This window comes from Chiloscyllium plagiosum, unplaced genomic scaffold (assembly GCF_037043375.1).
Source record: "Chiloscyllium plagiosum isolate Xiang-an unplaced genomic scaffold, Cpla_swu_hap1 HiC_scaffold_13, whole genome shotgun sequence".
Classification (NCBI taxonomy): Eukaryota; Metazoa; Chordata; class Chondrichthyes; order Orectolobiformes; family Hemiscylliidae; genus Chiloscyllium; species Chiloscyllium plagiosum.
The window spans coordinates 80,647,348-80,671,720 of NW_028270151.1; the positions used below are offsets into that span (position 1 = coordinate 80,647,348).

Sequence of the window (24,373 nt, forward strand, 5' to 3'; positions counted from 1 at the left end):
TGTGTATGTTTTACATTTTAGCGTCAGCTTTGAGTTCACAACTCTTACTGGTTTTGTCACCCACCAGTCTTCCTCAAACTACCATTGTCTATCTTGCTCTCATTCTCGCTCTCTCTCTGAAATCCATCTCTATCAGCTCACTCCCCCTACCCTTTCAGTATGTATTCAATGGCCTAGTTGCTGTCAGTTCTGAAGAACGGTCACTGCACCTGAAACATTAACTGTGCTCTCTCCCCACAGGCTGCCGGATCTGCTGAACTTTGTCAATAATTTGTTTCTGTTCCAGATTTCTAGCATCTACAGTACTTTTGTTTTATTTGACTTGAACATGCCTCTGAAATCTGTCAGATGTTTTTCTTATCCTTATCTACCCTCTGCAATTTTTACCAATTGCTGCCAACTTTTTATCTGGGCACTTCACCTCACTGGACTCTCCTTGTTCTGAGGAGTAAATGCAGATTTTCCTGTCTCTTCACAATGCTGTAGCTCCTCATTCGATTGCTGTTCTAATTAACCTTCTCTGCACCTTGTCAAATTCTTCCCTAAAGAGTAGAGTTTAATGTTGGCAGCAAAATTCTGCCCAATCTAGAATTCAACTCTGGCTTAGCCAATGTGATACAGATTTAGTTTATATTACACAGTGTGTGGGATTCATAAGTCTCTTTAAAAGCCCGAAGAGAGACTGGTGGGTTTGGTGGGGTGAGGGATTAAAATCTTTGCTGACCTAAACTCGCCCATTTCTGCCTTGAACTGAAGTTGCATGGTCAGCTAACCTGCTTCATGGAGGCTGACACTAACACTTAAACATGACAATGAAGTTGAAAATGCCTTGTCAATCAAATTTCAGATCTCTGCTGCTGTCGGCTGAGGCTCTAGTCTGTTGGGAAACACTGATCTGCAGTGGATTTAAATGAGTTTGCCCCATGTCTACCTCCTGGAGCAAGATATCTCCTTGAGAGCAACTACTGGGTACTCCCTACTGTTGTTTCAAAGTCCATCTCCAAGACTCGTTAAATCCAATTATTGTTCTGTTCCCCCCCCCCCCTTGTGTGGCTTCACACGTGACTTTCTCTAGCTTTGCAATCTTTCCCTCTCCCAAGATCGCAATCCCCTAAACAGGCCTGTCCTCTGCCTTGATGCTCCTTACCCTATCACCACCAGCCTCTCCTTCCTGACCACCTTCTCCAGCATCTTTTGGAGGTAGGGGCGGTGGGGCAGAAGTTGTGTGTGGAGAGAGGAAAGGATTAACATTTTGCGTCCAATATGACTTCTTCAGAACTGGCATTCGCAGATGCTGTCAGACCTGCTAGGTTTCTCCAGCATTTTCTGTGCTTGTTTCAGGTTGATAACATCTGCAGGATTTTGCTTTTAGACTCCTCTATGCCAACTGGATGTCCTAAATTAATCTAGTCCTGTTTGCCAGCATTAGTCAATATATCCACCCAGATGCTTTTCACCCTAAACCTATGCCTTTTAGTTTTGGACACTGTTCCGCTGGGGAAAAGACCTTGGCTGTTCATGCTGTCTGTGTCCCTCATGATGTTATAAACCTCTATAAGGTCATCCCTCAGCCTCTGATGCTCCAGGGAAAACAGCCCCAGTCTATTCAACCTCTTCCTATAAACTCTCACTCTCCAACTGTGGCAACATCCTTGTAAATCTTTTCTGAATGTTGCTACAGTGTTGAGAAGCAGCAGTGTGTACCGTTTACAAGATGCACTGCCAAAGTTTGGCAAGCCTCACTAGACCGCATCCTCCAAATCTGCAACTACTACCGTGTTGAAGGACTGTGTATCTCGATCAAAATCCTGGAGCATGCCACCAACTCTCCTGCCACTGTGTATACCTCCTATAGTAGGGAGATCAGAATTGAACACCATATTCCAGAAGTGGCCTAACCAGTGTACTGTACAGCTGAAACATGCCTCCCAACTCATACTCAATGTACTGACCAATAAAGGCAACTGTACCAATCACCTTCTATGATACTACTTTCAAGGAACTATGAACCTGCACTCCAAAGTCTCTCTGGTCAGCAGCACTCCCTAGTCCCTTACCGTTAACTGTACAAGTCTGCCCTGATTTGACTTTCCAAAATGTAGCACCTCACATTTACTTAAATGAAACTCCATCTGCCATTTCTCAGTCCACTGGCCCACCTGATCAAGGTCCTGTTATACTTTGTGGTAGTTTTCTTTGCTGTCCACTACACCTCCAATTTTGGTGTCATCTGCAAACTTAATACTGCACCTCCTATGTTCACATCCAAAGCATTTATATAAATGACAAAAAGCAAATCCTTAAAGCTAAGGATTGTGGGAGGGATTAATGCATATTTTAAAAGCAGGTTACTGAAACTCATGATGTTTACTGCTGCTTTATTCAAGGAGTGGGATAGGACAGTTCCAAATGACTGGCGTCGAACTGCGTACAAAGTGAGATTTGGCCAGCAGCAAGTAGCTGGTTGATTTGCGACGTGACCAACTCTGGATGACAAAAGACCATTTGGCTTCTGGCAACTTTGCCTGAATGGAAAACTTTAAAAACAAGAAATGGGAACAGGGGCGGGAGAAATCAAAATGTCTGACAGAAGTTGACATCTGAAGTTGTTGAGCCAAAAAGGCTGAAGAACGCTCAATCGCAGAATGAGGCACTGTTCTTCCAGCATATGTTGGGGTTTCACTGGAACACAGCAGTAGGTCCACAGAACAGGAATGAGCTTGAGACCAAACTGATGACATGGTAAGTGAACAGAAGCTTGAGTGATGCTGGCTGACTGAGCTGAGCTGTTCTGCAACGGAAGCAGTAGACTAGATTGAAAGTACATTGTGAATTGCTGCTCCTCCTCCAAGGAGTGCATGGGATCTTGGATGTGTAATTGTTTTATTCGTGTTGGCTGAGGAACCTGGAGGATGTATCTGTTCTTTGAAGTATTGGGCATGGATCTTTTACATACACCTCAAAGGTCTTTCAGGACACTAGTTTACTATTGCACTGGAAAGTCAGTGCAGCATTCCCTCCATGCAACTTTGGTATCAATCTCGGTTATGTGCTTTACTTCACAATTATTTAGTCGTTCCACCACCAATGTTGAGAAGCAGCAGTGTGTACCGTTTACAAGATGCACTGCCAAAGTTTGGCAAGCCTCATTAGACCGCATCCTCCAGATCTGCGACCTCTACCGTGTTGAAGGACTGTGTACCTCGATCAAAATCCTGGAGCATGCCACCAACTCTCCTGCCACTGTGTGTACCTACTGCAGCATTTCAAACAGATGGTGCCATCATCTAGGGCAACTAGGGGTGGGCGATAAATGCTGCAGCGGCACCAGTGCCCATGAATTAATTAAAAAAAAGTCTTCTAAAGTGAGGCTTAATGCACAACATTCAGATTCCGAGACCAGATTGCTCCAAGTTTAGCCCCAGTTTGACAGCTGAATTCTAGCTGTGATCTAACCATGAAATAAAATGTTTTGGGTTGACCATTCGCAAAGTATTTTGCTAAACGTTTCATGAGAGTCTAATGAAACCCATGAGGCTGGAGTTTCTATTACGAGCAGGGTTGTTATCAACTGAACCACAAGACCTTCAGTTTAATATTGTCAACCCAGTGTGCTGTCAGATAAGCAACTCCACCCATTATGCTTATTGCCTTGACATCAATCTGTTGAGGAAGGGGACAATATTTCATTTATTGGCCATTGATAGACTCTGCTGCATTTTAAATTAGCAATATCTTGCCACTCCCTTGAGGAGTATCTTTGTTCTTGTTCATTAAAGTAACCCTCCTTATTAACGAATAGGGATACATATCTGTTCAGTAATATTGCTCGGAGGGTATTCCTGCAGCTTCTGAATTGATCAGTCCCTGGCTCATCATCAGCTTTCATGTATGTTCAGTTCAGTTGAAAGGTCATTAGCTCTGCTTCTCTCCCCTCAAGCTGCCAGACCTGTTGAGCATTTCCAGAATTTATTTGCTTGCACTACAGATTTCCAGCATCCACAGTGCACTGCTTTTGCATTTTGGTAGCTCTTCCAAGCTAGACAAGAGGCCCAAGGCACCTTCCGGGGGGTTGAATCAGACACAAGCTTGAGACTGTGCTAAGGAAGGAGATGGTAGGAGAGATGACCCAAGCAGTTTTGTCGTGGGGGTGAGTTTCAACAAAGAACTTAAGGGAGAATTAAGAGGGCATTGCTAGAGTTTTGAAGCTACATTGTTGAAGGTGTGATTGTCAATGGTGGAACCTTATGGGAAGCACAGATTTGGAGTGCAGCAGCAGAGATTGCACTGTAAAGAGATACTGTTTAATGCATGTCCATCCTCTGCTCTCTTTTAACAAGCATATGCCAGACTTCACAATGCTGTCCTGCCTGTTTATGACTCTATAACAAAGATGTACAGCATGGAAACAGCCTTCGGTCCAATCTGTCCAGGCTGACCAGGTATCCCAACCCAATCTAGTCCCACCTGCCAGCACCTGGCCCATATCCCTCCAAACCCTTCCTATTCATATACCCAGCCAAATGCCTCTTAAATGTTGCAATTGTACCAGCCTCCACCACTTCCTCTGGCAGATCATTCCATACACATACCACCCTCTGTGTGAAAAAGTTGCCCCTTAGGTCTCTTTTATATCTTTTCCCCTCTCACCTTAAATCTATGCCCTCTTGTTCTGGACTCCCTGACTCCAGGGAATAGACAATAGGTGCAGGAGTAGGCCATTCTGCCCTTTGAGCCTGCACCACCATTCAATATGATCATGGCTGATCATCCTTAATCAGTATCCTGTTCCTGCCTTATCTCCATAACCCTTGATTCCACTATCCTTGAGAACTCTATCCAACTCCTTCTTAAATGAATCCAGAGACTGGGCCTCCACTGGCCTCTGGGGCAGAGCATTCCACACAGCCACCACTCTCTGGGTGAAGAAGTTTCTCCTCATCTCTGTCCTAAATGGTCTACCCTGTATTTTTAAGCTGTGTCCTCTGGTTCGGCACTCACCCATCAGCGGAAACATGTTTCCTGCCTCCAAAGTGTCCAATCCTTTAATAATCTTATGTCTCAATCAGATCCCCTCTCAGTCTTCTAAACTCAAGGGTATACAAGCCCAGTCGCTCCAGTCTTTCAGCGTAAGGTAGTCCCGCCATTCCAGGAATTGACCTCGTGAACCTACGCTGCACTCCCTCAATAGCCAGAATGTCTTTCCTCAAAATTGGAGACCAGAACTGCACACAGTACTCCAGGTGTGGTCTCACCAGGGTCCTGTATAGTTGCAGAAGAACCTCTTTGCTTCTATACTCAATTCCTCTTGTTATGAAGGCCAGCATGCTATTAGCCTTCTTCACTACCTGCTGTACCTGCATGCTTGCCTTCATTGACTGGTGTACAAGAACACCCAGATCTCTTTGTACTGTCCCTTTACCTAAATTGATTCCATTTAGGTAGTAATCTGCCTTCCTGTTCTTGCCACCAAAGTGGGTAACCATGCATTTATCCACATTAAACTGCATCTGCCATGCATCTGACCACTCACCTAACCTGTCCAGGTCACCCTGTAATCTCCTAACATCCTCCTCACATTTCACCATGGCACCCAGCTTAGTATCATCAGCAAATTTGCTAATGTTATTGCTGATACCATTTTCTATATCATTAACATATATTGTAAAAAGCTGCGGTCCCAGCACGGATCTCTGCGGTACCCCACTGGTCACTGCCTGCCATTCCGAAATGGAGCCATTTATCACTACCCTTTGTTTCCTATTAGCCAACCAACTTTCAATCCAAGTTACTACTTTGCCCCCAATGCCATACACCCTAATTTTGCTCACTAACCTCCTATGTGGGACTTTATCAAAAGCTTCCTGAAAGTCCAGGTACACTACATCTACTGGATCTCCCTCATCCATCTTCAGAGTTACATCCTCAAAAAAATTCCAGAAGATTAGTCAAGCATGATTTCCCCTTCATAAATCTATGCTGACTCTGACCTATCCTGTTACTACTATCCAGCTGTGTCGTAATTTCATCCTTTATAATAGATCCAGCACCTTTCTCACCACTGAGATCAGACTTTGCCTATTTATCCTATCCATGCCCCTCATAATTTTGTAAACCTCTATAAGGTCATCTCTCAGCCTCCGACACTCCAGGGAAAACAGCCCCAGCCTGTTCAGCCTCTCCCTATAGCACAAATCCTCCAATCCTGGCAGCATTCTTGTAAATCTTTTCTGAACCTTTTGAAGTTTCACAACATCTTGCTGATAGGAAGGAGACCAGAATTGCACACAATATTCCAACAGTGGCCTAACCAATGTCCTGTACAGCTGCAACATGACCTCCCAACTCCTGTACTCAATACTCTGACCAATAAAGGAAAGCATACCAAAGGTGGGACTAGATTGGGTTGGGATATCTGGTCGGCATGGACGAGTTGGATCGAAGGGTCTGTTTCCATGCTGTACATCTCTATGACTCTATAACAAACAGGCAGGACAGTGTTGTGAAGTCTGGCATATGCTTGTTAAGAGAGAGTGGAGGATGGAAATGGATGAAATAGTATCTCTTCACTGTGCAATCTCTGTTGCTGCACTTCAAGTCTGTGCATCACATAAGGTTTCACCGCTGACACCTTCTTCACTATCCTATCTACCTGCGTTCTCACACAGAGACAAAAATGATGCTTGCTCACTAACAACATATCTGAAAGGGTGTATTTCCTTTTTATACATCTGTCAAAAGGAAGTGAGACCAGGAACAATAATTCTGCAAGGTCCAGGTAGATAAGCATCTCCCTCAGGCTGCCATTGGATGCTCTGTAAACAGCAGCTTTTAAACATAAAATCAAAAGTATCACTGATCCTGAATACGCTAACGAGAAACAAATTGCTGGAGAAACTCAATTTGGGTCTGGCTGCATCAATTTGGGTCGAGTCCAGTTACCCTTCAGACCATTCTGAAACATTTTTAAGTCTACTTTCTCACCACAAATACTGCCAGACTTGCCGAGTTTCTCCAGCTGTGTCCCCAAAGATATATGGCAGAGCTGGGCCTTGCGGAGATCCTTTGGAAGCATCATCGATTCCAGCAAGCATGCTTCAGGTGGCTCAGTGGTTAGCTGCTTCACAGCGTCGGGGACATAGGTTCAAATTCAGCCTCTGGTAACTATGGAGTTTGCACATTCTCCCCATGTCTGCGCGGGTTTACTCCAGGTAGTCTGGTTTCCTCCCTTCGTCCAAAGATGTGCAGGTGGAATGGCCATGTTAAATTGTCTGTCCTAACCTACACATCCCTGAAGAGTAATATAGGGTAAGGGAATGAGTCTGAGTGGGTTACTCTTCAGAGGTTGATGTGGACTTGGTGTGTGAAGTGGCCTGTTTCCACACTGTAGGGATTCTATGAAATGAAATTCTATGAAAACTGAGCCTTCAGCCGTGTGAGTTAATTACTTCAATGAATACTACCATTTCAAGCCCTGGATGTTTGAATCATGAGAAAAAGTCAACATTGAAATACCACAGCAACATGATACTGGGCAAAGACCATATTCTGACACTCTCTGTGATTTAGATCCTGGTAAGTGGATGAGAGTTAAAGAGAAGAACACAATGGTATTGCAGGAGAATTACCACAAAACACTTTTAATTCAGCTACTTATGAAGAAACTGTGCAGACAATCAAATACTGAAACAAGTGTTGTTTAAACTTTATACCAAAGTAAGACCTCCCAAGTAAAGCTTTGCAACTCAACTCAGCTATTCTCTGATTAATTCAGCTACAATTCCAACCAACAGTGACTGTCTTTTGATGTATTCAGGGATTTGACTTGGTGTTGTTCTCCAAGGTTCTGCTACTGCAGAATCATGGAGTTGAATTAGAGTCACAGAGATATGCAGCACGGAAGCAGACTCTTGGTCCATCCAACCAGATATTGCAACCTAATCTAGTCCCATTTGCCAGCACTTGGCCCATATCCCTCTAAACTCTTCATATACCGACCCATATGCCTTATAAATGTTGTTATTGTACCAGCCTCCACCACTTCGTCTGGCAGCTTATTCTACAGATGCACTGTCCTTTGTGTATAAACGTTGCCCTTTAAGTCCCTTTTAAATCTTTCCTCTCTTACCTTAAGCCTATGCCCTCTAGCTCAGGACTTCCCCACCCCAGGGAAAAGACCTTATCTAATTACACTATCCATGCCTCTCATGATTTTATAAACCTCTCTACAGTCACCCGTCAGCCTCTGACGCTCCAAAGCCTTCCCATTCTCCAGCCTTCCCTTTACCTGTGAAGGAGCTGCCAGAGGAAGTGGTTGAGGCTGGTACAATTACAACAAGAGGCATTTGGATGGGTATATGAATAGGAGGGCTTTGGAGGGATATGGGCCGGGTGCTGGCAGGTGGGACCAGATTGGGTTTGGGATATCTGGTCGGCATGGATGGGTTGGACCGAAGGGTCTGTTTCCATGCTGTACATCTCCATCTGCCCCAATCAACATTTGAAAACTCTTGCCTAATACCGTCAAAATTGGTTTTCCTCCAATTCAGAACCTTAACTTTTAGATCGGGTCTATCCTTTTCCATCACTTGTTTCAAACTAATAGAATTATGGTCGTTGGCCCCAAAGTGCTCCCCCACTGACACCCCCAAGTTACTTGCCCTGCCTTAGATCATTTACACTCATTTTGTGGTTTGATATTGTTGATGATCCTTGAGATTTTTGAATCCCTACCATTGGTTACATTTGTAGAGTCCTCGAGTCTGCAGTTTGCCGCCTTGTGAGAAGTAATTTGCCTCCCCCTAGTTGCAGTCTGTGTTAGCTGTCTGTTTGGAGACGCAACGTTTCCTGCAATTAACCCCTTTGTGGCAGGACAGCCCTTCTGCAGGGAGTTGTAATTTGTCATGAGGCTGCAGGCTATCAAGCAGGATTATCTCCTCTCTCCCAGGAAAGTTTGATTATGTTGCCTAGCTGGCTTCATCTCGGGGATGGCGTGTTGTCTTAATTCCTTTATAACAGTTTGTCCTTGTCCCTTTCATCTCGGGATACAGTTTATTCCAGAAAGAGTTACTGCTAATACTTTCAATCCATGAACAATTATTGACATTCTTAACCATGTTGATCCTTAATCAGCCCTTGCCTTACCAAATACATGTAAATCCTGTCCCTCAGGATTCCCTCCAACAACTTGCCCACTACTGACTGGAGTTCTTAACAATTATTACAGTGTCACAGTGGGAATTTTGTGCCCTAAAGTACCCGACTTGTGTCAGGGGTTAACTAATTTTCTCTTATAGTTTTATTCTTATACACACATCACTGCCAAAATTGATTTTGAGTTGCTCATTGAAAAGATATTTGCGAAAATGGTACAAAGTGACATTTGGTTGAAAAATACCCTTTGATCATAATTGGAACCAAACATAATCTGTTGCTTGTTTGTGTTATTTCTATTTGGAACCTTTTGGTTGGGGTGTGGAGACAACTAGGGTGGTCTTGGGACACAATCGACAACAAAGAATCTCAGCCACCCACTCAGCCTTTGCAAAGAGTGAAACTCCAGCAGCTCCCCCAGAACACCCCTGTAGGCAATCCCTCCTGCAGAGATGTGAATCCACAATACTGAGGAACCATGAATGATGGTGGGCTACCTTCCCCAGCATGAACTTCACCCATGACCACTCCCTCTGTACCCCCCCCCCCCCCCCCCCCACCCACACACACAAGTTTCTGAAGAGTTGGTAGCAATGAGCATGGTGAGCAAAACTAGACGCTTTCATGTTAGCTCAAGGGGTACTGCAAATATTCATGGCATTTTAACTAATCACGGAGCAGGGGACATCATTGAGCATGAATTAAAAAACCAAGAGAGTCACTTTCTGTCTCTGTTCCCACATCCACACCAGGGCTCACCTTGATACCTTATAAAGATGTTCATTGACCATTCCCCTGGAAAGTGGAGGCCATCTTGAATGACAATTTAACTGTCAAGTATTATTGTATCAACAGCACTCTGTAAGGGCTGAGAAATGGATTAATGCAACGACAGGCCGAATTAAACAAATGTTACAAAAAGAAATTGGATAAGATCCACGTGAGATTGAGTTCCAGACTGGAGTCCTGGACCCACCCTTTGTTAACCTTTGTTAACTCAATAGCAAGCCTTGATGGGGCAAATATGGAGGACTGCTACAATATAAAGGAGTCGTGATGACTGCTAGGACAGTGGATGTTCAGCTGCATGCTGTATGTCTGTGGTCACACGCTAGCTGCACTCGATGTCAAGAGAAACTTCAGAGGGAAGCTGAAAATGTGTTGCTGGAAAGGCGCAGCAGGTCAGGCAGCATCCAAAGAGCAGGAGAATCGACGTTTCGGGCATAAGCCTGAAGAAGGGCTCATGCCTGAAACGTCGATTCTCCTGCTCCTTGGATGCTGCCTGACCTGCTGTGCCTTTCCAGCAACACATTTTCAGCTCTGATCTCCAGCATCTGCAGTCCTCACTTTCCCCTCAAAACTTCAGAGGGAATCCTAGATTCTATACAAACCCCTTGTGCTTACTCTGCCTCTTGAGTCAGTCAAGAGGAACTGAGACATAGCGGCTCACCTTTTGAATCGATAGAGTAAATTACAATAGGGTGCCTGGACTTCCAGCAGCAAAGTTTCTCTCTAAAGGTCTTCAGCAGACCTGCCCTTCAGTTGAGAGCCCATATCCTTCTTCCACCAGTTGTCCCACTTCGTGTCCTTGTCATGCCCCATTTGAAGAGGAGCTAACAGAGAGCAATGTCTGGTAAACAGTTCAGCAGAGGCCAATAAACTACCAAAACGTGACCTTAGCACCAACCACTCCCTGTAAAATATTCAAACATTAAACTACTATAGGAAAGCGTTCCAACCATGTGTAAGTGCATCAGTAGCAGAAAACAATAGTCCAACAATTAATCTCTGAGTGGTTTGTGAGCCCTTGGATGACACTTGCTGCTTAACATGGTTTTCACTGGAGGAGGTGCTGGCTGTAGAAAGCTCTCCAGATAATGGAGATAATACTGACATGGATTGAAAATTGGTTGGCTGATAGGAAACAAAGAGTAGTGATAAAGGCTCCCTTTCGGAATGGCGGGCGGTGACCAGTGGTGTGCCGCAGGGATCAGTGCTGGGACCACAGCTTTTTGCAATGTACATTAATGATATAGATGAAGGTATTAAAAGTATTAATAGCAAATTTGGTGATGACACAAAGCTGGGTGGCAGGGTAAAATGTGAGGAGGATGTTAGGAGAATACAGAGAATATCCACTTTGGTGGCAAGAACAGGAAGGCAGATTACTACCTAAATGGAGTCAAGTTAGGCAAAGGGGCAGTACAAAGAGATCTGGGTGTTCTTGTACACCAGTCAATGAAGGCAAGCATGTAGGTACAGCAGGCAGTGAAGAAAGCTAAAAGCTTGCTGGCCTTCAGTACAAGAGGAATTGAGTAGAGAAGCAAAGAGGTTCTTCTGTAACTGTACAGGGCCCTGGTGAGACCACATCTGAAATATTGTGCGCAGATTTGGTCTCCAAATTTGAGGAAAGATACTCTGGATATTGAGGGAGTGCAGTGTAGGTTCACGAGGTCAATTCCTGGAATGGCGGGACTATCTTGCGCTGAAAGATTGGAGCGACTGGACTTGTATACGCTTGAGTCTAGAAGGCTGAGAAGGGATCTGATTGAGACGTATAAGATTATTAAAGGATTGGACACTCTGGAGGCAGGAAGCATGTTTCCGCTGACGGGTGAGTCCAGAACCAGAGGACACAGCTTAAAAATAAGGGGTAGACCATTTAGGACAGAGATGAGGAGAAACTTCTTCACCCAGAGAGTGGTGGGTGTATGGAATGCTCTGCCCCAGAAGGCTGTGGAGACCAAGTCTCTGGATACTTTCAAGAAAGAGTTGGATAGAGCTCTTTATCGTAGTGGAACCAAGGGTTATGGGGATAAGGCAGGAACAGGATACTGGTTGAGGATGATCAGCCATGATCATAATGAATGGTGGTGCTGGCTCGAAGAGCAGAATGGCCAGTACTCCTGTACCTATTGTCTATTGTCTAATGGTAATCCTGAGGTCAACTATCTAACCTAGACTTCAGTGAGGATCAACATTTGAGAAGTCTGCTCTTCATAAAGGATGTTGCCATTGAAATCTGCTCAGCACTGCAATCACAACTCCCCACTAAAGTAGGGCAGGTCAGCATTGCCAATGTTTGTAGAAATGAAGCTTTTTGCAGTTATTACAATTTAGCATGAGTACAGCTTTCCATTCAGATGTTGGACATGATTAATGTCACATGTCGACTCTGATGGTGATTGGATGCAGGTTCTCAAACAGCCAAACCAGGTGTCACTTCCTGTCTGAAGCGTCCATTGGCAACCACTGCACTTTCAACTTCTGAACTCAGTAGCATCTGATAAACAGGAGCTGTCTCATCGCACAGAATTCAGGATCATCCACTATATCAATGGTTTCATTTAAATGTTGCACATGGGACATTTCCCTGCATTTCTGACAATGATTTAGATAATGAACAGAAGCAGTTACCTTGATTAGTACACTCACTGCAACCCATAGACCTTAGACATTCATATGCCCTGATATTATACTCTGGCTCCCTCTATGGACACTAATGCAGCCTCATACAAGAGTACATTCACACTCCCATTCGCCTCATCAAAAACGCTCAGCTCTAGAACTTATTGCAGCCTTGATCCAAACATTGGTGAAGGATCCAACTTCAAGAAATTAAGTAAGTGTCAGTATCCTGGACAATAAGGTATCATTGACCCAGTGTGGTATCAAGGAGCCCGAGTAAAATGAGAATTAATGGGAATCAGGGAGTCATACCTGCAAAAAGAAAGGTGATGGTAGTCAGTGGATCTAAGCTCCAGGACATCTCCGCAGGAGTTCCTCAGGGTAGTGTCCAAGTCCCCAACCATCTTCAGCTGCTTCAGTGACTTTCCCTCCATCATAGCAGCAGGGATGGGGTGGTTGCTAATAAATGAACCTTGTTTAATATCACTCATGACTCCTCAGATACTGAAGCAGTCTGTGTCTGTATACAGCAAGACCTAGACACCTTTCAGATTTGGACTATTAAATGGTAAGTAACATCCACCTTACCCAAGGGCCGAGCAATGGCCATCTTCAACAATTGCCTCTTGGCAAGGAGTGACATTACCATCCCAGCATCCTCTACCATCAACATCCTGGGTGGTTAACATTGACAACAACTTGAGAAGACCAGCCATTATAGATACTGTGCCAATACGAGTAACTGGGAGACTAGGAATTCTCTGGTGAGTAAGTCACGCATCAAACCATCAATGCACAGTGGCAGCAATGCATGCAATTTACAAGATGCACTGCAGCAACTCAGCAAGGCTCCTTAGACAGAACCTTCCAAACCCATGACCTCTGGCAGTGAGAAGGGCAGGGGCAGCAGATGTGTGGGAGCATCACCATCTGCAAGTTGCCCTCCAAGCCACTCACCACCCTGACTTGGAAATGTATTGTCGTTGCTTCACTGCCGCTGGGTCAAATTCCTGGAATTCCGTCCCTAATGGCATTGTTGGTGCACCAACACCACGTGGACCCTTTAAGAAGGTGGCTCTCCACCACCTTTTACAGAGCAATTAGCAACCCAATACTGGTCTTTCCAGTGACATCCTCAAGCTGTGGAAATCTTGCCGTGTTAATCTCTCCCCTGTACCTCTCACTCTCAAGGTATGGAATCCTGTGTTTGTCCCACTTACCTGGGAATTTGTATAAAATGACATTGATCCAGATGAGAGCAAGAGAGAGAACTGGTTTAATTCGTAACCACTGGCAGTTCTTCACTTTGTCAGTAGGTGGCAGAATAACACCATAATGAACTGCATTGTTGAAACAATGTTATTAAATGGTAAAAGAGCTTCCACACAATCAACAGGACCTGAGCTCAAATTCCCAGCCATTACAGGCGGTGTGTTTTTCACGTTGGATTGTACAGCACGGAAACAGACTCTTTGGTCTCGAATCATCCATGCAACTCAAGCCTTCCCAAACTAAACTAGTCCCGCTTGCCTGTGTTCGACAAACCCAATTTCAATCCGTTCCAAACACATCCGTTCTCAGAGCTGGAATAACAATGTGGGATAGGACGGCACAAGGCAGAGACGGTGTCAGTGGCAACACCATGAAAGTGTGGTGCAGGTAAGTGCCAAGCCCTGGAAGAGAGTCCAGCAGTCGGTGGGGACTCAGACTCTTAAGAGAGTCAGGGTCTCCTGTAATGGACACTGGGGCAAACTGCTTTGTGATCAAGAGGCAATATATTAAGGATGGGGTGATGGCACAGCGGTACTGACATTGAGCTAGTAATCCAAGAACCTGGTAATGCTCTGGTGACCAGGGTCTGAATGCCACCCTGGCCTCACTCGGGTCTGGAGCCAGCATGGGTCATTAACCAGAAAGGCGTTTGCGAATGACCAATAGGGTAAGGCAAATGATGGAAACTGTGAGAGCAACATGCCTTCAAGTGATGGGTGGAAAAGAACATGGCGGGATGTGGTCAGAGCCCCTAGACAACAAAGTGGGGAGGGGGGGTCAGCAAAAATAGGTGCTGACCTGGTGCAGGTACACAATGCTATCACAGAGAGGTCACAGTGGGATGTGAGAGGCTGGCGGAAGGCAGGTGAGCGTGGCATGGTACGGCAGCAGATCCCCTGGCAGTAGGAGCTACCAACGACAACACGCACTACTTCACTGGGGGTGGTCTGAAGCTCACAGAAGGTCACGGAACCCTTCCAAGAGAGCGTGACCTCCTGCACTCACTCTCCCTCCTTCACTGTCGGAGGCAGGAGCAGATGACCCTGGCTCGCGTCACCTCTGCTTGCCTGGTGCCCACACCTGAGAACAGAAACGGGGTGCCAGTAGCTCTTTCATTCCATGTTGGAGGGACTGCAAGTCCAGTTGACAAATCTGATTTATTATCCAGCACATTGTAATCCCACACTGCCCTGGTGCAGGCGTAACACTTTGAGCCACTCATGCACTTGAGTAAGGTTGGGTTCACAGGACAGGCGAGGTGGTTCTGTACCTCAGTGGCATCGCCAATCTCACTGTACTGTTCCACAACTGGATACAGACCAGGCCAATGGGTCCGCCACTTCAGCTCAAACATCACGCAACCCTCGTGTGCCTCCTTCCAGGCTCCTCTTTCGGCTGTACCTCACCAGGGAGCGCGCTTGCCCCTTGGATAAGAGAGCTTGTGTTCAGTTCCTTTTATTGGTGACCTTGGTAATAGACTGCCTGTTTCCTTTTCTTTTCACAGGATGTGGGTGTCACTGGCTGGGCCAGCATTTTGCTGCCTGTTCCTAATTGCCCCAGAGGAGGTGATGGTGAGCTACCATCTTGGACTGCCAGATATAGATGTACATCTACAGTGCTGTTAGGGACAGAGTTCCAGGATTTGACCAAGAAACAGCGACATATTTCCTGAACTGGATAGTGAGTGAGCTGGAGGAGAACTTCCATATAGGGGTGATCCCATGAATCTCTTCCCTAGTTAGTGCTGTTGTTGTAGGTCATGATTTTGGAAGGTGCTGTTGAAGGATCTTTGGTGAATTTCTGGAGTGCACCCTGCAGATGGTACACATTGCTGCTGCTGTGCAAGCTGCTGGATCGTGTCAAACTTCCCGAGTTTCTTTTTGTTAGATGGTTTCAAGCATCTTGGGTGTTGTTGGAGCTGCACTCGTCCAGGCAAGTGAGGAGTATTCCATCACACTCATGACTTGTGCCTTGAGGACAGGCTTTGGGTAGTCAGAAGGTGAGGTACTGGCTGCAAGAGTCTTAGTCTCTGACCTTCTGGTGTAGCCACAATATTTATTTGGTTAATTCAATTCAGTATCTAGTCAATGGTACATTGCAGGATGTTCATAGCAGAGGATTCAGTGACAGTCATATTGAATGTTAAGGGGTGCTGGTTAGATTGCCTCTTATTGGTGATGGTCATTGCCTGGCACTTTTGTGGTATGCATGATATTTGCCACTTGTCAGCCCACACCTAGATATTGTCCAGACCTTGCCTCATTTGGACATGGATACTCCAGTAGGTGAGTGAATGGTGTTAAACATTGTGCAATCATCAGCAAACATCCCCATTTTTGATTGATGAAGCACCTGAAGATGGTTGGGCCCAGGACACTCCCCTGAAAAACTCCTACGGAGATGTCCTGGAGCTGAGATGACTGACCTCCAACAGCCACAGACATCTTCCTATGTCTCAGGCGTGACTCCAACCAGCAGGGAGTTTGCTCCCTGATGTTCATTGATTCCAGTTTAGCTTGGGCTCCTTGATGCTACACACAGTCGAATAACAGCCTTGCTGTCAACAGCAATCTCTCTCACCCCACCTCTGGAATTCAGCTCTTCTGTCCATGTTTGGCCCAAGGCTGTAATGAGGTCAGAAACTGAGTAGCCCTGGGGGACCCCAAACTGGGTGTCACTGAGCAGGTTATTGCTGAGCAGGTGTTGCTTGTTGATGACACCGTCTGTCACTTTACTGATGGCCGAGAGGAGACTGATGGGGCAGTAATTGGTCAGGTTGGATTTTTACCTGGGCAATTTTCCACATTGTCAGGTATCTGCCAGTGCTGTAACTGTTTTGGAAGAGCATGGTCAGGTACAGAGCAAGTTCAAGAACACAAGTCTTTGGTAAAAGAACTAAGTTACTATCAGGGCCCGTTGTTTTTTCAGTATCCAATACTTTCAGCCAATGCAAGATATGATGTGGGGTGAATTGAGGGAGCTGAAGATTGTTGTGTGTGATGCTGAGGGCTGCAGTAGGAGGCCGAGATGGACCATCCACGCGGCAGTTCGGGTTGAAGATGGTTGTCTTTTGCTTTGAACTACTGGGGTCCCCCATTGTTCAACAGCATTCTTCTGTGGCTGTACAGGACAATGGTCAGGCCACTTTTGGAATAATGTGTGCAATTCTGGTCTCCTTCCTATCGGAAAGATGTTGTGAAACTTCAAAAGGTTCAGAAAAGATTTACAAGGATGTTGCCAGGGTTGGAGGATTTGAGCTATTAGGAGAGGCTGAATAGGCTGGGGCTGTTTTCCCTGGAATGTCAGAGACTGAGGGGTGACCTTATAGAGGTTTATAAAATCATGAGGGGCATGGATAGGGTAAATAGACAAAGTCTTCTCCCTGGTAGGACTGCAGAACCTATATTTAATCTGTTGTTTGCGTGGAATCGCTTAACCCTGTCACTGTTCATTGTGCTAACCTGTTAGAAATGCCCCATTATTCAGAGCAGCACTATCTGGAAAAGCAGCAATGTCCTGTTTGCATCTCAACCATCAGGATTGCCTAATTGTTATTATGCCACTGTGAGCAACTTGGTTACTGCCGTGCTTATATTTCAGCAGTGGCTCGACCTAAAAGCATTGTCAGCATTCTGTGTGGCACTGTGGTATACAGTGAAGCAGATCAATGTTTTCCTATCGTGGAAGAATGCCCTATTTGTAATGATCAGCTCTGTTTGGCAGAGCTGTGCTCATAGCTCTTGAGAACTTTGGAAGAAGCTCAGAGTCAGGCAGAGTGACAACAGCACGTGGTAAGTATCGTGACTGTCTTCACTTCTGCTTGTCAGTGAGTTCCACCTGTTTGTATGTGATGAAAACCTCGATTCACAACTGGGTGAGAAACCACTTCTTCGAGCTGCTGAAAGCCTGGCATCTGAATGTTGTAGAAAGAACAATGATCCAGGGTGGAAATAGGATTAGGAAACGATTTTAGCGGCAGAGGTTTGCTGGATGAGGAAGCGAGTGTAAACGGAAGAGACAGATTTAGCACAGAGTTAAAATGTGAAAACATAGAAAACAAAGAGCGGCAAGGTGATGGATGCTCCAGGCATGCCAGGGCAATTTTCCATGCTGTTGCAACGAGTATTATGAACACCAGATGGCAGCAAAGCACACAGAATGGTCTGTGGCAGTCATGGAGTCAGTGGTGGTTCAGACATCGTACCTTCCAATTCGATAAGTGAAGGGAGACCACACATTGGTGTGTAATAATTTAAGTGATGAGATTAAATGGTCTTAACCAAAATGAATGCACATATTCCCTCATTCCACTTTCCTTCATCCATTTTGATTTTTTAATTCAAATCCTCCTCTGTCTCTGCATTAATCCTGTCTATTTGAGGCTTCTTTTCTCTCCATTAGTCTGTTTGTCTCTGTCACCTCCTCCTCTGTCATAGTTTTCTTTTCTCACACTCACTCCACGCTCCCACTCTGTCTTTCGCTCACCCCATGTGAATCTTCATTTCATTCAATCTCACTGGCTGCTGTTCATTTCTTTCTGATGCAGACAGGCAGGAGGCTGGAAGAACGCTGCAAGCCAGGATGTATTTGGAGGTGGAGAAGTCAATGTTTCAGGGGGGTAACCCTTCTTCAGGAGTGGGAGTGGGTGTAGGGGGAGCTGCAGATAAAGGTGGGGAGGGTTTTGGGTGGGTAGAGGGCTGGGTGGTGAGGTAGAGATAGGTGAACACAGGTGGAGAATATGACCTGGTTGATCGATGGGAGGAATGAATTCGGTTGGTGGCTGGAAAGAAGGGATGATCAGTGGAAAGGGAGGGAGTGGGAGGGGCTGGGAATGGAGTCAGGGACATGGGGAGGGAGGTAATTTGAAACTGGAGAACTCAATGTTGAGTCCTCTGGGCTGAGGTGTTGTTCCTCCAATTTGCAGTTTGGTTCGTTGTGGCAATGCAGGAGGTCAAGGATGGTCATGTTGAAAAGGAAGTGAGAAGTGGAATTAAAATGGGCGGTGACTAGGAGGTCCTGTCGGCCCCTGCAGGCCCGGCTGAGACACTCGGTGAAACATTCCCTATGTTTACATTTGGTCTCCCCGATATAGAGAAGACCACCTCAGGAGCACCTGATGCAGTAAACTAGGTTGGAGGAGAGGCAGGTGAACCTCTTGTCTCTCCTGGAAGGACTATTTGGGGCCCTGGATGGAGGTGACGGGGGTGGTGTACTGGCAGGTTTTGCATCTTTTCCGGTTGCAGGGGAAAGTACCTGGGGGTTTGGGGGGGTTGGTAGGGAGAGTGGCACAAACCAAGGACTGTCGAAGGGAACCGTCCTTGCGGAAGGCAGAGAGGGGTGGGGAGAGGAAGATGGTGTTTGGTGGTAGGGTCTAGTTGGAGTTGGCAGAAGCGTTTAAGGCTGAGGCATTGGATGCAGAGACTGGTGGGCTGGTAGGTGAGGACAAGGGAGAGCCTATCTTTATTGTGTGTGGTTGCAGAGGAAGGTTTGGTTCTTTCTGCTGTTCTCTGGCATTCACTTTTCCCTGTTGTCTCTGTTTTTATCGGTGTGCAGTGTGGAGGGCATGGTGGGCCGGAGGGTGGGTGATAGGAAATCTGACCGAAAACAGACTTGGTTGTTTTCAGGCTGTGGTACCGAAGGTGTGTGTGCTCCCAAACCTGTCGCGTTCCTAGCTAGCCTGTTCCAGTTCCAGCTGTAAAGCTGTCAGCTCCCCGGTAAATGTGCACAATTACCCAGGGCTCAAAAAAGGACAAATTCAATCTGTCCAAATGGCCTGCTCTCAATCATTTTTCACTTGGTTTGGTTTATTGTTGTCACATGTACCGAGATACAGTGAAAAGTATTGTTTTGTGTGCTGTCCAGACAAGTCATACCTCATGTAAATATGTCAGGACGATAGAATAGAATGCAGAATATAGTATTATGGCTACAGAGGAGGTACAGAGAAAGATCAACTCTGATAAATGAGAGGTCCATTCACAGTGGGGAAGAAGCTGCTCTTGAATCTGTTGGTACATGTTTCCAAACTTTTGTATCTTCTGCCCAATGTGAGAGGGTGGATCACTGAAGACATGGAAATTGACACAAAGTGCTCAGTTTGGCATAACTGCCCTAGACCTAAAGGCAATATTTTGGAGTGTGATCAATGGTGACAGTAGCTGGGGACAATCCGTGAGGGTGAGAGGTATTGCGGGCAGCTGGATATGGTCACCCTGCAGCTTAAAGGTGCAGAGGCAGCGAGAGAGCGTGGTGATAGATTGTCAGACAGTCGAGGTGGGTCAGTTTAGGCTCAGCAGCTCCCTTCTTAATAACTCTGACTCTCTACGGGGTTCAGTTCGGAAGACTGTTGGTCAAGCCTTTGGGTTGGGGGGTGCAGATCGAGTGAGGGACTGCTCTGCGGCAGGCTGACCTTGGAGGTTGATGGGTGGTGCAGCAGAAGTCAGAGTGATATGAGATCAGAGAGTTTGTGAAACAGATGGGCATTTCTGCAGCCATAGACCTGAATCCAGGTTGGTGTGGTACATCGCTGGTGCCAGGCTCAAGGACCTCACTGGATGGTTGCAGTACATCCTGAGGGTGAACAGTCAGAGGATGTGGTTCATATCAATAGAAGCACATCCCAAAACTGACTTTAGGAGGCTTGAAAGGAAATTAAAACGCAGAACGTTAAAGGTAGTCACAAAGATGGACGGCTTAGGTTCCTGGAACAGCTTATAAGGAGATGTGCAATCTGGGCTAATATGATGGCGGGGACATTTGCTGCTGGGCATGGCTTAAAACATAGAGGCGGGGGCTGGCGCTCCGATTCAGAATAGGGAGAAGCTAAGCTGGAAATGGAAAGTAGAAAACTGGTAAAGCTGGGCGTAGAGCACACAAGGGCTAGAAAACAGGCAAGGAAGGAGCTGTTCTGGGAGCAACCCTCCATGTTTCATTGCACAGAGTAAAGTGAAGAAGGCAGGAGCTGGGGATGTAGAGAGGTGCTCTTGATAATGAGAATACAGCTCCTACTGAGATAGAGCTTCAGAAATAGCAGCTGAATGCTCCTGTGCAAGGCTTTATCAGAGGAGAAAGCAAAGGAGAGGGATCACATTATCGGATAAGGGAACAATCATAGCTCTCAGTAGGCAGGCTACATCTGTAGAAGTATCAGCTGAGGTGTATGAGCCAATCTGTTGGGAGTGAAGTGAGTTTCTCTCCAGTGGAGTATTGTACCTGATGCTCCCAGGTTTATGGTACACATCAATCATATGGACTTGGGTGGCTCAGTGGCTAGCATTGCTGCCTCATAGCACCAGGGACCCAGGTTTGATTCTATCCTCTGCCATCTGTGTGGAGTTTGTACATTCTCCATGTGCCTGCATGGGTTTCCTCCGGGTGCTCTGGTTTCCTCCCACAGTCCAAACGTGCAGGTTAGGTGGATTGGCCATGCTAAATTGCCCATAGTGTTCAGGGATGTGCAGACTAGGTGGGCTAGCCATGGGGAAATACAGGGTTATAGGGAGAGGGTAGGGGTGTGGTTGGGTCTGGATAGGATACTTTTTGGAGGATCATTGTGAACCCAATGGGCCGAATGGCCTGCTTCCCCACTGTAGGGATTCAATGATTTATAAATATAGGTGACCTGACACAAAAGTTTGCAGAAGAGGCAAAAATGTTGTGTGGTTGATAATAAGAAAGAAAGCTCGAAACATCAGGAAAATAGCAAGAGGCTAGTCAGAAAGTGAGACCTTAATGGATAGTTAGATAGAGTTCAGGCATATACTATTCTACTTTCATTCCTATCACATTTCACAAGCTCCAACAATCCTAATGACACATTCTCCATGTACAGCCAATCAAATGATCATCCAAATATCCCTTAATTAACATTCCTTAGTTCTATTTGGTCTTACACATCTAAACCAGACCTGACTAGAGATGGGTGCATTTGGAGAGGTCAACAAAGGAAGGCAATTAAACTCAATGTAAGAGGATGGGAAAGGAAAATTTAACAATGGAAAGTGAAATGTCAAAGCCTCAGAGCAGTGGAATGGTTTATGACAAGCAGCGTTAAACAAGGACAGAGCATTTCACACTAATATTAGCAGTGAATAAGATCCATCCAAAGAATAGTCAGGAAAAAAAAATGAAATTAAATGCCTTTTATATAAACATGTGAAGCATTCATAGTCACGTACTGGAACGAGTGCACAAAGAAAGACATGGTTGCAAGGTGACTAAAGGTGGGAAATAAATATTCCAAGGCACATAACATTGAAAAAGAGTAACAGAATGAGAAAGGAGGCAGAATACCTCCTGATAATAAGGGACGGCAATAAACATAGTCATGAGAAAGGATATTGACCAAGATGGTGGAATTGGTGTGGGCAGAGCAAGGACTAGAAAATACTTGTGGAGTTATTTGTAAGTCACTCACAGTAGCTATTACCATCAGAAAGGACATTAAGCTGGCAATTTCTATAACTTTGTAACACAGCGGAAGATAGAAATTGCAAATCAGAAACAGAAGGCAACCAAGGGCCTAAAAAGACTGAGGATGTCGAAGTAATTATCTTTGTATTAGCTCACAACATGTAGGCACCACTGAATAGATCATCATTCATTGTCCCCAGCCTTAATTGCCCTGGAGAATGCGGTGGTTGAAATAACTTCATAAAAGTAGGTATCCCATCACCAAGTCACTCTTTATTTACCTGTAGAGAGTCCTTGACACTGATCCAGCTCCCTCAGAGCCAGCTGTGAAAGTGAACAGAACCTCTGACAGTCCTGTTTATATCTGTCAGCCAGGGCTCCCTGAGTGGGCCTGTTAATCTGGTCCAATCAGGGAACTCATATCCTATGAAGTCCACCTGGCTGACCTCATTACAATCACGACAGTGGTGACTATACCTCTCAAACTGCAGCAGTCGTCAGGAGATAGGTACACACACGGTGCTGTTAGGGAAGGAGATTGACCCAGGAGAAGGTCACCGTTGGTGATTTAGACAAACAGCAAACATCTCAGACCGTGCATCTGCATTGTACACTTAAACACCATTAAGACTTTGTTGGGATTTTCTGTTTAAAATGTGAGAATATTAAATTGGCGTACAATAGGTATGTGTCAGTCAATGAATTTGCGTAAAGCAGACCTGCAAGTGGGGAATCCCGCTGTCTTTCCAGGTCAAGGTGGTGAGAGGCTTATAGGGAAACTTGTAGCTGGTGGGTGTTCCTATGCATCTGCTGCCCTTGTCCTTCTAGAAGGCCCCAGATATTTTCTCCAGTACATCCTGTGGATAGTACACACCGCTGCCACTGTGCATCAGTAATGGAGGGAGTGAATGTGTAGGGCGTTGAATAGGGTGAAAAATTAAGCTGGTTTTTTTGCCCGAGATGGTGTCAAACATCTTGAGTGTTGTACCCATCTGGGCAAGTGAGGAGTATTCCGTCACACTCCTGGCTGGTGCCTTGTCGATGGTGGACAGGCTTTGGGGAGTCAGGAGGTGAGTTACTTGCTGCAGTATTCCTAACCTGTGATCTAGTAACAACTGTATTTATATTGTGAGTCCAGTTTAGTTTCTGGTCAATGGTAAGCCCCCAAGACATTGACGATGGGTATTACATTGACGGCAATGCCATTGAATGTCAAAGATTAGGTTCTTTATTGTTGAAAACTGTGATTGCCTGACAATTGTGTGGCACATGTGTTATTTGTAACTTAGGCAAAAGTGAGGACTGCAGATGCTGGAAATCAGAGTGAACATTAGTGTGGTGCTGGAAAAGCACAGCAGGTCAGGCAGCATCCGAGGAGCAGGAGAATCGATGAAAGCCCTTCATGAGGAATGAGGCAGGGAGCCTCCAGGGTGGAGAGATAAATGGGAGGAGGGGTGGGGCTGGGGAGAAGGTAGCTGAGGGTGCAATAGGTGGATGGAGGTGGGGGTGAAGGTGATAGGTTGGATAGATGGGTGGAGCGGATAGGTGGGAAGGAAGATTGACAGGTGGGACAGGTCATGAGGATGGTGCTGGGCTGGCAGGTTGGAACTGGGGTAAGGTGGGGGAAGGGGAAATGAGGAAACTGGTGAAGTCCACATTGATGCCCTGGGGTTGAAGTGTTCCGAAGTGGAAGATGAGGCCACTTGTCAGCCCAAATCTGGATATTGTCCGTGTCTTTCTGCATTCGGACATGGACTGCTGCAATATCTGAGGAGCTGTAAGTGGTGCAGACCATTGTGCAGTCATCAGCAAATATCCCCGCCTTATCATGGAGAGAAGGTGATTGATGAAGCAAATAAAGATAGTTGGGCCGAGGAAAGTACGCTGAGGAACTCCTGCAGAGATGTCCTGGAGTGGAGATGACTGACCTCCAATAGCCACAACCACGTTCTTACGTGACAGGTACGACTCCAACCAGTAGAGAGTTTTCAGCAGAGGCCTGTGTCAGTGCTAGAGTAGGTGAAGCAGTCATACCTTGTTGTTAGTCAACTAAGGGATTTGTTTGAAGTGAATTATTGCAATGATTAGGACTGGCTTCTTTGCTTTCTCCATGTACGTAATTTGAACT

The 24,373-nt window shown here is 45.8% G+C and overlaps 1 long non-coding RNA gene across 2 annotated transcripts in view; it reads left to right on the forward strand.

Annotated features, from left to right (window-relative positions):
- The window catches only part of LOC122555738 (uncharacterized), a 65,187-nt gene that overhangs the window by 35,729 nt on the left and 5,085 nt on the right, over window positions 1-24,373 (forward strand). The window contains exon 4 of one of the 2 annotated variants that reach the window (XR_015759229.1): window positions 848-3,778. The exons of the other annotated variant lie outside the window; for it this stretch is intronic. This is a non-coding gene — a long non-coding RNA (uncharacterized LOC122555738). Of the gene's footprint in view, window positions 1-847; window positions 3,779-24,373 lie in introns of those variants that run through there. 2 annotated transcript variants of the gene reach the window in all.